Consider the following 15,382-nt stretch of genomic DNA (forward strand, 5'->3'; position numbering starts at 1 on the left):
AAAAAAAAAAAAAAAAAAAAAAGAATTTAGAGATTAAATAACTTGCTAAAGGCCATAAGAGCTTTTAAAAAGCAGCAGAGATGGATTCAAACACAGACATGTCTGGCTTTGGTCACTGTAAGAGAGTAGCTGATTCTGTTCTAACACGGATGCTGACGCCAACACAAATGCTCATTGAAACCATGGAAAGGTCATTAGACGTAACTAACAACGGGGGAAATGCAGATGTTATTTGTGATGTGCAACCACAGATTTCAGAAGTTATTCCTATTAATATCTTATTTGTCATGAGTATAAAACTTCTACGAATATAAGCACATTATTACATTGATTGTCACAGAGAGCACAATGCAGAATTTAGTGGGATGAATCTAATTCATCTCTGAGGCTACACCATGCCTGTGACTGGTGGTGGTGGGGTCAGGAGTCTGAACAAACTGTGTGCTAAAAATGGGGAGAGAGAGAAGGAGGGAGAGAGAGAAAGAGAGAGGTGGCTACTTGTAACGTACAGAGTAGAGGTCTAACCTTCCCCTCACCCCTTGGGGTCCCTTAAGGGAAGGGGAAAGGGGAAGCAGAAACGTCTTCAAGAGCCCGCCAGGTCGGGAGTGGGAGGAGTAAAGGGCCAGGCCAGGGCCAGGGCCAGGGCTTCCCCTCCCTGCCTGGGAAACCACAGTCGCCACGGGAGGAGCTTTTCCTTTACTTTGAGACTCTGCATTCTTTTCTAATTCGGGGTAATAAATCCAGCTCCCTCATGACTTTCCCTCATATTATCCGCCTTTCGTAATCCCTTGTGTCATGTTACATGTCACTTCTCTTCCTAATCTCCACGCTCCAGAACCCCCCAGGAAATGTCACTCGTGAATCCTTGGTTAATTAAGTCTTTGAATGTCTTTGTTTTTATATCTTTCTTCTATTTCATAGGAATAGAACATGAGATAGTATATATATGTAACACATATAAAATTATGCTCACACACATGCACACACATGTTGTACTAAACGTAAGAAGCACTTTGACCTCTGCAACTGAAAAGCACTTTATGTGGTGGCAGAAGTTCTGAGCTGGACTTTGCTGTGCCTGTTCCCACATCTGAGGTGACCCTATTTTTCTGACTGTGTCTCAGCGCTAGCACTGATATACTTTTCCACGGATTTTTCGTTGATATTTAAACACTATTGTTACGCTCCTTTTCTGCTTTAGTAAACAGATGATAATCCAAACTTTTCTTACTACTTCAAGTCCACCACTACAACTTACTCTCCTATACTTTCAGTGTAGGTTTTTGGCTGATTCTACCATATTGTGTTCCCTTAAGTAAGTTCCGGAATAATTTTTTCGTTTCCTTTTTTCTCATAAATGTACAATTAGAACGAGCAGCTGCACAGCTTCCTGGGCATCACACATCTCAGCTGTCAGAGTCACCGCATTCTCCAAGAGTGGCATCATCTTCTCAGCCATCTCCTTGTGCTTCGCCCCGCCACTCTCCTGCTTTCCTTAGCATCTGGCATGTGTGGGCCGCCCTCAGGGCCTCCTCCCATTTCAGCATTGCCACAGTGCTGTGTCACTTGCCTTATTTTTCTCCTTGACTTCTCCCTTGGCCGATTTTTCTTCTCTCTGTATCATTTAAACACATTTTGTTCCCGCTATTTAATCCTCTTCTATCTCTTCCTCTACTTGATAAACTCTCCCCAAAATGGACCCTCAGGACTTCTCTCTTGAGCCTATATATTCTCTGTGATTTTTGTGCTTTTATATATGTGTACCTTTGAGAAAGAATTTCCTCTGAAGTCTAATCCGCAGCGTCTCCTTATGCAGTGCGACCTCTTTCTTCACCTGGGGGTGGAGTGCTCGTCCACAGTAAGCTACGGGGTCTGGCTATCCAGCAGCTGGCTTCGTGCACGGGATTCCGAGGGGACTCTTTTTGTTCTTCCCATTTTCTCACATATTTACACAGTGCAGAGGGATTTTTCCTGGTCCAGGGGTCTGAGAGGAGAATTCTAGTGCACTGCATCTAATCCTGTCATTTGTATCCAGTTTCACTCGGGCTGCTAATCCCACTTCCTAATTGATATAAATGGATCCTGACTGTGCTCATGGCTATCTGCGCCTTTCACCTTTGAAATTTGTAATGGGAGTCTGCAAAGTAGCCATTTCTCAGAGGCAAAGACAGAACTGTCCTAGAAATACAGAACACTTGTTATTAGAAGGGCTTTTACAGTTTAATTCTTGGAATGTTGCTCTCCATTGAAGAATAGTTAATCATTGATAGAGACATGTCAGTCTCACACTGCAGCTTACATACAGTCATGTGTAGCTTAATGGCCAGGATTTGTTCTGAGAACTGTGTCCTCAGGAGATTTCATCATTGGGCAAACATCATAGGGTGTCCTTACATAAACCAGGATGGCAGAGCCTCTTCCACACCTAAGCTGTGGGACAGTCTGTCGCTCCAAAGCTACAAACAGCAGGTTACTGTACTGAGTACTGTAGGCAGCTGTAACACAATGGTAAGTATTTGTGTATCTAAACACAGAAAAGGTACAACAAAAATACAGTACTATGATCGTACGAGACACTGTTGTACATGTGGTCTGACACTGACTGAGACGTCATGGGGCCCATGATCATATTACATGCTTAGAATCAATATTAGACCAAGCTTTCCAACAACCCTGCTGTCCCGTTACTTGTTTCAGGGCTGAAAAACACTGTGGAGGCCGTGGCATGTTTTGTGCTATATAATCTGCTCATAGTCCCTGAGCTTTCTTGTGTGAAAAACTGTCCATGGCTTTGTTCTTGGAGATGCTGAGCCACAATGCGGACCTTTCCCATCATTTACCACGCCAGTCACTGCAGCCCTTCTGAGAGGCCGGAGAGAATTCTGTTTCTTTTTCTGCCTTTTAAAATTTTTCCTACTGATATTTTGTAAAAAATGTAGGCAGACTTTCCCCTCTTAAACTGACAGCAAAAAGAAGAGGCAAATAACAGGAGGAACTACCAGCCGCTGGCGTTGTTGCCATTCATGCTTATTCTTTACAAAATGTTTCTGCGCATGGAGGGAAAAGACTCTAAGAATGCAGCTAGAACCCACGTGTCCACGGAGATGCTGGTGGTTTCCTGGCATTCTCTTTGGTGGTGGGAAGCCTCTTTTCCCAGATTCCCCTATGACGACACAGACTCAAGTTTGAAAAGCATCAGCAGTGTTTCTGTCCCAACACCTGCCTTTCTCTGGAATGACACACATTGTTAGTGTTGAGATAACACATTTTGAACCTTCATTTTTATTTTCTGTGTCCTTTTATTGCCATGTGTGTGTGTCTGTCTGTCTGTCTGTCTGTCTACAGTGAGGGGAGGTGGGAAGAGGGAGAGGGTAGGGAAGGAGAAGGCAGCAGAGACACTTAAGAAACATCACATGCTTTGAAGTTAGTACAAAGTTTTGGGTAAAAAGTTTTTCCTTTGCCAGAGCAAATATTTGATTTGCTTCAATTCTTCTAAAATATTCTATTTTCTTCTTGTTTCAGGATCTAGTAAATTTTGGGCAGTCCTATTTAGCAAAAGAGAATGAATCCAACCAGCATGTCTCATAACATATAGCAATAGGGTTGGAGGAAAAATAATGTATGAAAAAAGTGAACTGCAGTGTGCTTTTAACTCATTTATAACAGTTAATCAAACTAAATATCTAACTAGCAAATTAACCACTTTGAAGATATTTTGTCACGAGAGTGATGGTGGTGAAAGGTATAGGTGATACCTTATATGTGCCAATCAGCCATTTATCTTACTGGCCAGCCAGAAAATGGATTTCTTTAGTTATATAGCTTTATGGAACTAAACTCATTTCTTTGAGGTGTGATGGCACAATAAAGAGAATATTCCCATGCAGACTGAGGCCAATCTTCTGTTTTGCCCAACAGACCACTTTCAGAAGGAGAGTATTTTCAAAACTTGAGGTTTGTAGGGCCAGTCGGTGAAGTCAGTTATCGCAGGCATGTCCCTTTCGGTTGGTTTGGGTCAGTGGCCCCGAGGTGAGCTATGCTGCTTTGGTTCTTGTTTGGTTTATACACGAAGGCATCCTCTGTTCAGGATCTAAATTTTCATCTCTTTACCAGTAGAAACAGGGTATCTTCTCAATTTCTTAATTAGAACTGCAAGTTTAATTCTTTATCAAACCATCTAAATATGATAACCCCAATCAGTAATTAAAATTCCCCCAGTTTAAAAACTGTATTCCTCCCTGAGAGGTCTGAGAAACAAAATTTAAAATAAGAATAAACAATTTAAAACTGAAAGGGAGCTCTCAGATTCTGTCTAAGCTTCTCATTTTAAAGGTGAAAACAATATGGTTAACACATACAGCACTAAAGGTTCTGTTGTCAGTGTAATATTTCTATGATGTGGCTTGTATGTGTTTGTGTGTATGTGTGTGTGTATGAACTGATACTTGTAAGCTGATGAGGTTGTTAGATTATTATTATCGCTGCTTTACAGATAAGAAACCTAGGCCTTGAGAGGTTCATTTACCTTCCATGGTCAAAGATCTAGCGGTGGCAGCAGCAGAAGCATGCGTAACCAGGTGGCCTCTGGAGGACTGAGGTCTCCACCACCTTGGAGGAAATCCAAACGCAGATGAAGGCTCTTGTCAAGACCACACAGCTGGTGGTGGCAGCAATTGCACTGCATACTGAAAATACATAAAGAGCAAAATTTAAATAAATAGCTTCATACCGGTTCTTTTCCTTTTAGATAAACTTTTAACATAATAATTCCTATGTCAACACAAATCCTATGCACAGATTCCATTGAAATATTCCCTAATAATTAAACCAGATTCTTTTAACTTACAAGGACATCCTTTCATATCTCTGTTAACTTTAGGTAAAACTTATTTACGGAGAGCTCTGCCAATCTCGCTGGCTTCTGTTTGGAACTCCAATTTCTTTTTCTCAAGGGGCAGGATAGGAAAGAATATTCAAGGTTAAATTTCTCCTGGTTTTGTGAACCTCCTTGGTTCCAATCAGAAGCGGCTTTGCTTCACCAAATATCCCAGATCAGAGAGAAAGTATCTCATTCCCAGGAGCTGCCATCAAGAGTGCTTACAAGAATTTGCTATGGCGGCCTCTCTGGTAATCAGTTATTTTGTAACTTCTATGGCAAACTTCTTTTTTTTTTTTTCAGAGATCTAGTATTTCTTCAGAACCATGGTTTTTACAGGTCTTCACCTTTACCTTGGATTAATAAATTAATGCATGTTCAGTTGTAAAGCAGTTGGAAAATATAAAATAAAACATATGGAAAAATTGATTACTATTCTCTACATTTTAGTCTATTTCCTTCAGAATATTTTATTATGAATACCTTCAAACAGAATTGGAATCATAGTATAAATATAAGTACAACCTGTGTGTTTTCCACTTTAACATGATATTGTAAAAAAAGCCATTTTATTAACTATTTATCAAAACCAGCCTTTTAAATTGCTACACAGTATTTATTTCATCACCCGACAGACCATAATTGATATTACTTTTCTCTTATTTTTCAAGGTTTAGTTTGCTTTCCAATTTTGCTGTTAGAGAAAAATGTCAAGACATCTTTTAAATATGTCTTGGCCTAAATTTGTTTAGATAAGATTTCAAAAGGAATAATAACAATATATATATATATATATATATTGATGAATTCTTAGTCTGTCGGCCAGGCTGGAGGGCAGTGGTATGATCTCAGCTCACTGCAACCTTGGCCTCTTGGGTTCAAATGATTCTTCCACCTCAGTCTCCCAAGTAGCTGGGATTACAGGCGTGCACCCCATGCCCGAGCCACCATGCCCAGGCAGGAATAATAATTTTACATCCGAAGTTATACAGAGTCTTACCAAGAATGATTTTACCAAAATTCACTTTTACTAGCACAAGAATGAGTATTTCACTGTACACAATCCATACTGAATACATTTACTAAAAATAACTGAACTACAAACACTCAATAATTTGAGAGGCATTTCAAGATTTGCTGTAATCTGAGTTTCTTTAATGGGTTGTGAGATTAATTTTGTTTTCCAAGAATTTTAATTCCATCCCTTTATTCATTTTCTTTTCTCTGAATTTTTTTAAAAATAAATCTTATGTATAAAAATATTAACTCTGTGACAGTCACATTAGTTGATTTTCATTCTCTCCAAATACTCTTCTATTTACCTATTCCCTGACTAGGGGTAGAGAGGTCACTTGTATGTGATGTCAGCACCTCTGCTGTCCTTCCTAATGTCTTGCTCCTTTGACTTTATGGACTCACATGGATCTTGGATTATTGGAATGATAGGCCAAGCAGGTAGGATGTGGGAAGTTATCTGCACTCTTGGACAGCTGCCAGTAGTTCCACTTTTGTTTCTACACTCTTTCCTTTTGTTCCTTGTGCTGCTACTATCTTTTTAAAAAACTTGCACTTGATACTCTAAGTAAGTATTTGGACGTCAAGTCTATGGCCCAGTAGGGAGAAACAATGACCTGTCTGATATATGTGAATGTATGCATATATGTATTTATGTCGATAAAGGAAATATATGTGTGTATATGCATTTGTGTATATATACATACAAATAAATGTAAAATAAAAATGAATATATATCTTATGCATTTTATAATCAATATATTAATCTAAAATTATCAATTATATGTCATATAATATATATTGTATGTTAGATATATTAATTATAAATGATTACTATTTAATAAAGTTATCTAGATGATATGGTTTGGCCCTGTCCCCACCCAAATCCCATAATCCCCATGTGTGGTGGCAGGGACCCAGTGGGAGGTAATTGAATCATGGGGCAGTTACCCTCATGCTGTTGTTCTTGTGATAGTAAATTCTCACGAGATCTGATGGTTTTTTAAGGGACTTTCCCCTCTTTGCTCAGCACTTCTCTCTCCTACCCCTTTGTGAAGAAGGACATACTTGCTTCCCCTTCAGTCATCAGTGTAAGTTTCCTGAGGCCTTCCCAGGCATGTGAGTCAATGAAACCACTTTCCCTTATAAATTACACAGTATTGAGTATGTTTTCAAAGCAGCATGAGAATGGACTAATACACTAGAATATAAAAATATGAATAAATTTAATAACATATTAATATACAATAATCATGTATACATACACATCTAAGTGTACAAATAAATATTCAGTATTGTTTGGGTAAACCTCTCAAACTGTGTTTCCTGTGCTCTGACACCATACATCAACAATCAAGACAGAAGATTCTGGGATCCCAAATGTGTGAGGATTTTTTTCCCACTGGCAAGCAAGCAATCAGTTCTGCCATGGATACCAGGTGAGTGTCCTTCAATTCTATTCCAACACTGTCTACCTGGAGACAGCACCAGATCCACAGGTTGGGGGCTCAGTCCCCAAGACTGCCCTCCACCCCAACACCAGTCTCCAGTCTGGGCCTCTGGAACTTCTGATCAATGGGCTTCAATTCAAGGTTCTCATGACCCTCTCTTTGGGTTTAATTAATTTGCTGGAGTGGCTCACAGAACTCAGGGAAATACTTACATTTACCAGATTATTATAAAGGATATTGCAAGGGACACAGATGAAGAGAGGTATAGGTTGAGGTATGGGGGAAGAAGCAAGGAGCTTCCGTGTCCTTTCTGGACACCACCCTCTGGGAACCTCTCTGTGTTCAGGTGTGTGGAAACGCCCCCAATCTTGTCCTTCTGGGGTGGGTTTTATGGAGGCTTCATTACATAGGCATGACTGATTAAACGATTGGTCACTGGTGCTCGACTCGACCTTCAGCCCCTCTCCCCTCCCAGGAGGTTGAGGGCTGGGTCTGGAAGTCTCAACTCTCTAATCCTCCCTTGGTCTTTTTGGTGACCAGCCCCACCCTGAACCTCTCAGTCAACATTAGCACTTTAGAGATTCCAAGGGCATTAGGAGTTGTATGTCAGGCAGAGATCCTTCTGTTTTATATACCAAATATATATTTCACAGCATCAAAATATATATTTCACAGCATCACAAGTACATATGACATAGGAGTTGAAAAGAAATTACTTAGATACAGAGCTACAGAAGTCCTCGGTCAAGTTTTCCTTTCAATGAAAAGCAGCCCCCAAATCATCATTATTTTTCTAACAAAGAGCAGCCTGTAAAATCAAGCTGCAGACATAAACAAGGAAGCTGAAAGCTTGCATGGGTAAATGCCAGCAATTGTGCCCATAGTAATGTACTACCTGGGCTAGGCATGTTCAAGGTGGTGGCTCCATTTTCTCTTTTTGCGAGCCACTGTACAGTAAGGAGCAGACAAGGTGGTGAAGGTCAAGTGGAAAGCCTATTTCAATAACAAGATTAGGGTGGGACTACCTGCCTTCCCCGCCTGTTATGTAAATGTCACACCTAGTCAAGCCAATCCATGTGCCCTATGGAAAGCAGACACCACCTCCTCAAGCCTGCCTATAAAATCTGCTGTGGTCTGACACCGTCCCCCTTTAGGACACCTCTCTCTCACATGGAGCGGCTCTCCTCTCTCCTTTCTTCTGCCTATTGAACTTTCCACTCCTTAACCCACCCACATGTGTTCATGTCCTTAATTTTCTCAACACGGGAGGATGAACCCCTGGTATTTACCACTGACAATGACGTTGCTTCACACATAATGTAAATATATATTTAATAACCTACATATTTCTACATATGTTGATGTGTATACACACACACACACACACACACACACTCAAATTGGGCCATAACAGATGTTAAATTCTAAAAGAATGGTGCAGACTAATGCCGCGGTTGAGGAGAGAGAGTGCTTTGAGTGTGGGGCTGGACAGGTTTAGCCCAGTACAGGCACCTGCAGCCTTGCACTGAGGAATGGGAAATCCCCACATCTGAAAAGTTTCAGGGAGGACATCCTTAATACGTTCAGCCAACTTTTCTGAGCATATTTTCCCACCAAAATCTCTTTCCAAAGGTTCAAGTCAGGTAACCAACACAGCACGTTCTTGAGAGAATAAGCTACTTTGAACTAGAGGGTTGATTTAGGTGAATAGCGGCAAAATTTTGGCGATCGCGAGTTGCGTTTTGAAGTGTTATAATTTTTGACCTGTTAAACAGGTTTTAATCTTCGGCAGTAGTAAGGCGCCATCGGAGGTTTCTCTGCAGAAGACTGACCTGCACAAATTATTTTTGTAATAAAGAATTACATTACAAATGGAAGTTAGATGGACTGAGTGAGACAAAAAACTTGAGGCAGGGAAGCCAAATGAGAGAGGGTGGCGTTTTCCTGGGTGAACTGCAAGGAGGGTGTTGCGGTGGCTGTGTGAGGCGTCCCTAGAGGAGGGCTGGGAGCCGACTGCACGCTGGGATGCACATGGGAAGAATCAGATGACTCCATGTTTTATCAGTATGTGGTTGACAGAAATAGCACAGTCAAGAAGGAACTTTGGCTTTGAGGAAAATACCTGATCTATTTTCTGTAGGCAAAGCAGAGAATCAGGTGAAAGGCCATCACCTTCTTTTAACTAGCCAACCACTCTTACAGAATCTGCCAGGGACTGGGACATAAATGATGGTAAGACACACAATTATTATAGGGTTTCGTGTATCCGTGTTTCTCTTTTCCCTATTAATTCTGAAATATGGCAAGGCTGTGTTCAGATTTTCAAAGCAGCATTAATTCTCTCAGGTCATTCTTTACAATCTGGGGCCATATTTTTCCACTCGAGCAAACCATTTCCTTTTTGCTGGATTTTTTCCTCCCTCTCTCCCTTTCTCCCTGTCTCCTCTCTCTCTCTTCATTCTTTTCAACGTCCTCTTTCTCCTTTCTTTTCTTTTTGTCTTTTATTATCTTTCTTTCTCTTTCCCTTCCTCCTTCCTTGATTCCTTCCTTCCTTGCTCCCTTCCTCCTTTTTTCTCTGTCTTCTTTAGAATACATTCTACTCTGGTTTATAGGCCCTAAGAGTTAATAGTATTTAAAAGCTGATGCCCCTATTTAGTCAAAATAATGGTTGGGACTGGTTTAGTTTCTAACACAGGTTTCCCTCTTGTCTCCATTGTCAATATGGGTTGAGAAATTGTCAGTTTCTAAACTAATGAAATAGCTCTTTATGATTTTGGAGGAGACGCCCTGCAGAATTTGTAGCAAATTCATTGTAATTCCTAAAGGTTTACCCTGCTTTTTGCAGGTGCTATATACATGCCAGAGCCTCAGGGCAAGCACATTAACATCTAAGGCGGCTGCGGAGCTCCTTCTGTTGTTCCTGCTTCAGGAGAAGGGAAGCCGGCCTGAATAACCCACACGTCAAGGCTCATGGTTGATTATTATGTCGTCTCTAAAGATAGAATGTTGCGGTTTTGTCTCCTAGAGTAAATAATCAAGCAACAAAAATGTGAAGGGGACTCACTTTCATTGCTTCCACCCGCTACCATAGACTTCTTACTAAGACAAGAAAATAAAGTAAAAAGAATATTTTAATTTCAAATTTCAGTTTAACAAAAAAAAAATTGGAAATTCCTACTTTTGGGAAGGGAATGCGTACTTCCATGTCCCGGAAACATAACAAGGCGAAAAAAGAATATTGGGACAATGCTTAAGTTTTACATTTCTCCAATTTAATAATGAAGCAGCAACATCGTCTGGTGTAAATACTTGGGGTTCGTTGTCTCACACCAAGAAAATTTAGGACACAGACACTCATGGAGGAGTTTCGGAGTGGAGGTTTAATAGGCAGAAAAAAGAGACAGGAGAATAGCTGTCTCCCCTGTGAGAGAGAAGAGCTTCTGAAAGCGAAAGACCGACCAGTGGCAGAGTGCACCAGGTTTTATAGACAGACTTGAGAAGATGGTGTCCAATTTACGTAAGGCCCACAGACTGGTTATATCAGGTGTGAGGTTTACACAGTATGCGGGGAAGGCTGGCCGCCCCACCAGAATCTTATTATGCAAATGGACTTTCCACTTGACCGGTGCCATCTTGTCTGCTCTTCCCCTACACGTGGCTGGCAAAGGGAAAGGGAGATGGAGCCGCCGTGTTGAGCGTGCCTAGTCCCGGTAGCTTTTTCCTGCTGACCTTCACGCGTGCAAGCTTCCAGCTGGCTTGTCTATGTCTGCAGCTCAGTCTTACAGGCTGCTGTTTCTTAGAAAGTGACTTTGGGACTCCTTGTCATGAAAAAGGAAAACCTTTACCGAGTACTTCTGTGCCCTCACTATCTGCCTAACTTCTTTTTAACTCCTGTATCAACAACAGGACTAAACAATGAATTGTAACATTTTAAAGTCAGGGTTGATTAAGGTATAATCTATATATGGTGATGGGGTTCTGGATATACTACTCCAAAATATGTTACTTTGGCATTTGAGGAAACGGCAGATGCAGAAAGGTCACTCTCTCCTTCCCCTTGCTTGTCTCCCATGAAACAGGTCATAAAATAACTCTCTGACCTTCCTCTAAAGCAGATCATGAAACCTTCACTTCAGGGCTACCCTCCCTATGCCCTAGGAAAGGAACTTCTCTATCCTTCAAGATACAGAGGTGTCAAGTAGAATCTGAAGAAACAGGCCTTGCTGAATTTCCCCCAATTTATTACTATTATATCAAGGCTTTGGGGCTCCAATCATATTTCTCTACTATACACTTCTTCACCAAATTTTGCATAAAATACAATATTAGTCATGGAGACTAATATTTTGGATATTAGACTTCACTTCTGAAGTCTTCACGTTATGTATAACTTGTATTAAATAAATGTGTATGCCTTTCGGTCGTTAATCTTTTGTTTTAGTACTCTCAGTCATGAACCTGACAACGAAAGAGGAAAACAAATCCTTATCGTACTTCACGATCGCTGCAATCATGATGCAGAATGTGCCCGTCACCCCCAATTCTCCCTGCCTCATGGCAAGCGATCCTCTCCCCTGAGACCCAGCCCTGCAGCCCCTCATCTGCTTTCTGTTCCTAGTGTTGCCTTCTCTAGAATGGCATTAAGTGGAATCAGTCTGTGCCTGGTTTCTTTCATGGAGACTAATATTTTGGATATTCATTCGTTGTTGTTTGCATCAGTGATTGTTTCCTTGTCATTGCTTAGCAGAATTCAGGTGTGTAAATGTACCAGAATTTATTCACCAGTTGATGGAAATTTTGATTTTTTTTTTCTTTTCCTCAAGTTTTTGGCTACTGTGAATAAATCCACTGTAATATCTGCATGCAAGTATTTATGTTACATATGTTTTCATTCCTCTTGGGCAACTATCCAGGAGTGTGACTGCTAAGTCTTACAGGAAATACACATTAAACCATATAATAAACTGACAAACTTTCCAAAGTGGTTACACCATCTTGCATTCCTACAAGCAATTTATGAGAATTCCAATTACTCCTCATCCTCATCAGCATTTGGTATTTTCCCCGCGTTATAAATTTAATTAATATTATATGCATTGTTTCAAATATTATATATAACTTTGTGGGTTCTGTCCAGCTGCAAAGAATTGTTACTAGAGTCAATCCAAATCCTCTAGCTCAATTTTCATTATAGTTTGGAGGACAGGTTACTGTTACAGAAATCATTATTTGCTTCTGCTTAGAGCAAAGGCATTAATTACAGCTTCTATTAGAATTTTTTCTTCCTTTTATTAAACCAATATTGATTGATTGCCTAACATATGACAAATACAAATAACACCTAATTCCTTCCTTCTGGGAATTCAGGTTCCTGTGAGGGAGATGGACCAATACACACAATTGCAGTATAATGTGGTTCATGCTAAGTCTCAGAGGGAGAATGGCTACTCAGTTCAGCATGAGGCTGTTAGGTGTTAGTAGTATTTCTCATATCTAAAGGCAGAACTGACTCTGGAATGGCAGGAAAATAGTTGAAGTTCATGTGGCTGAGAGGTTTTTTTTCCCCTGACACCAAAGATGTGGTATCTTTTTCAGCATGGATTCTCCAGTTCTCCAACATCAATGAGTGTTCTGTTGAATTCAATTCCATTCTGGCACTTGGTTCCAACACTGCCTCCACTTCAGATCCCAGCCACAAATGGGTCACTGAGGCTACCCACATTTTTGCCTGGCTGACTATAAATTTGGAGGTTCCCTTGACACCTCCTTGTGCAGGTGTCAAAACTCACTAGAATAACTCATAGAACTCACAGAAAGCATTACTTACTATGATTGGTTTACTATAAAGAATGTAGCTTAGGAGTAGCCATATGCGAGAGATGCACAGGACAGGGGACTGTGGTATGTGTGTGCCTGGGGCTCCCACACACTCCCTGGATGTGCCACCCTTCCAGCACCTTGATGGGCTCCTCAACCTGGAGCTTCTCCAAATCCCATTGTTTGTGGGTTTTGAGGGAAGTTTCATTACATAGCATAATTGATCAAATTATTGACCATTGGTGATTGAACTCAATCTCCAGCCCCCCTTCCCTTTTCAGAGGTAGGGGAGGTCCGGCTGAAAGTTCCAGCCTTCTAACTGCTTGGTTGGTTCCTCTGGCAACCAGCCCCTATCCTGAATCCATCTAGGGGCCCAGCAACAGTCACCTCCTTAACATAGACTCAGTATTGTTGAAAATGGCTTATTATGAGTAACAAAAGACACTCCTATCTCTCCAGAAATTCCAAGGGTTTTAGGAGCTCTATGCCGGGAACCCATGTCAATGATCAAATATATTTTCTACTATACCACAGGAAGTCTAGCTTATTATCGAAAAAAAATCATTCATGACATTTGTTAAATCAATAAGGCTGAGTTTATTCAGGGGGACTCTCTTGATAGGTACAGAGACCACTGCCATGGGGTTTTACAGTAGGGAGTGAAATTGGACTCAGCTCCAAATGTATCAGGGACAAGTGGGGATTTACAGCCAAGGGCGGGAGTCAGTAGGTGCCAAATTATGAACAGAAAACCTCAGGAGTACAGGAGATTCTGTCTGAACTTACTCAGAATCCTGGAGGCACTAGAGTGCTGAGATATTACCTGGGGATGGTGGGGGAGTGAGGACATTGATCAGAACTTATGTTGAGGGCGGGAGGTTCTGGCTAAACCGACTTAGCAGGTTTCTGGCTCTTGGCTCTTGAGGAAAAGGCCCAAGAATGAGAACTTGTTGAAAAAGTAGCTCAGAGGAGCCTGACTAGAGTTGGGTCAAGAAGAGAATCTTTGTTGTTATTTGACCCAAAGTGTAGAGTCATTTATCCAAAGCTCATTTCTTCATGGGCATATTTGTAGCTACTGAAAATGAGAGGGTTTCTAGTTTGACCACCAATTCTCTTACCTCATGCACAGCACTGGCAACATTTAGAAAGGGCTGGCGCATAGATCCCCTCATCCGACTATGGCACCGACTGGTGTCTCCAGGCTTCTGCGTGCACTTAGATCTTTGTTATAGATTTATTATAGAATGTTCCGTGGTTTCTATGGTTTTATAGTGAAATCTATATGCTTCTCTGTGCGAGTTCCTTTTGGTCAGAGACTGAATCACATTAATCTTTATGTCTTCCACATTTAGTAAAGTGACCACCTTGATATGTGTGAAATGCAAGAATGAAATACATCAATTTCCTAATCTCTAAAGCAGAACTAATAATTTATATGACCAGGACTAAAATAATGTAAATGATTTGGGAGCCTTTAGTGCACAGAGAGCAAGTCTGCACAGTCACAGCAAAGCTCTGATAACTTAGGTAAAATATCTGTTTTTTGACTCAGATAATCACCGGAATTTTCCACTTTGTTTGAATGAGAAACTTATTGAAACGAGAGACAATGATCACAGGAACAATATAAAATAAATGAAGGGAGAGTCGTGGGGCATTTCTGTTCTACTTTACAAAACAGTTTGTAATTTGAGGGCAAATCTCTTAGCTCTGTGGATGGAAACATGGTCCTCGATATAAACATTTTTTTTTTTTTTTAGATGGAGTATCTCTCCATTGCCCAGGCTGGAGTGCAGTGGTGCAATTTCAGCTCATTGAAACCTCCACCTCTAGGGTTCAAGCAATTCTCCTGCCTCAGCCTCCTGAGTAGCTGGCACTACAGGTGTGCACCACCACGCCCAGCTAATTTTTGTATTTTTAGTAGAGACGGGGTTTCACCATGTTGGCCAGGCTGATCTCAATCTCTTGACCTCACGATCCGCCTGCCTGGGCCTCCCAAAGTGCTGGGATTACAGGCATGAGCCACCAAGCCTGGCCAACAGAAACATTTTAAATATTTATGTTGTGTTTAATATCTAGAAAATAATATTGGTCAGAGCTATTGAGCAATGGGTTCTACTTGGTGACAATGGGTTCTACTCAGTGAAAATGGGTTCTACTCGGCGGCAATGGGTTCTACTCGGTGACAATGGGTTCTACTCAGTGAAAATGGGTTCTACTCAGC

The 15,382-nt window shown here is 41.0% G+C and overlaps 1 long non-coding RNA gene across 1 annotated transcript in view; it reads right to left on the bottom strand.

Moving 5' to 3' along the window:
* Positions 1 to 14,369, bottom strand: part of LOC108522433 (uncharacterized) — a 30,531-nt gene extending 16,162 nt beyond the window's left edge. The window contains exons 1-2 of the long non-coding RNA XR_001883463.1: positions 14,277 to 14,369; positions 4,526 to 4,685 (exon numbers count right to left, since the gene is read on the bottom strand). This is a non-coding gene — a long non-coding RNA (uncharacterized LOC108522433). The remainder of the gene's footprint in view (positions 1 to 4,525; positions 4,686 to 14,276) is intronic.
* Between the last annotated feature and the right edge of the window lie 1,013 nt (positions 14,370 to 15,382).

Source organism: Rhinopithecus bieti, unplaced genomic scaffold (genome assembly GCF_001698545.2).
Source record: "Rhinopithecus bieti isolate Rb0 unplaced genomic scaffold, ASM169854v2 scaffold_56174, whole genome shotgun sequence".
NCBI classification, from domain to species: Eukaryota; Metazoa; Chordata; class Mammalia; order Primates; family Cercopithecidae; genus Rhinopithecus; species Rhinopithecus bieti.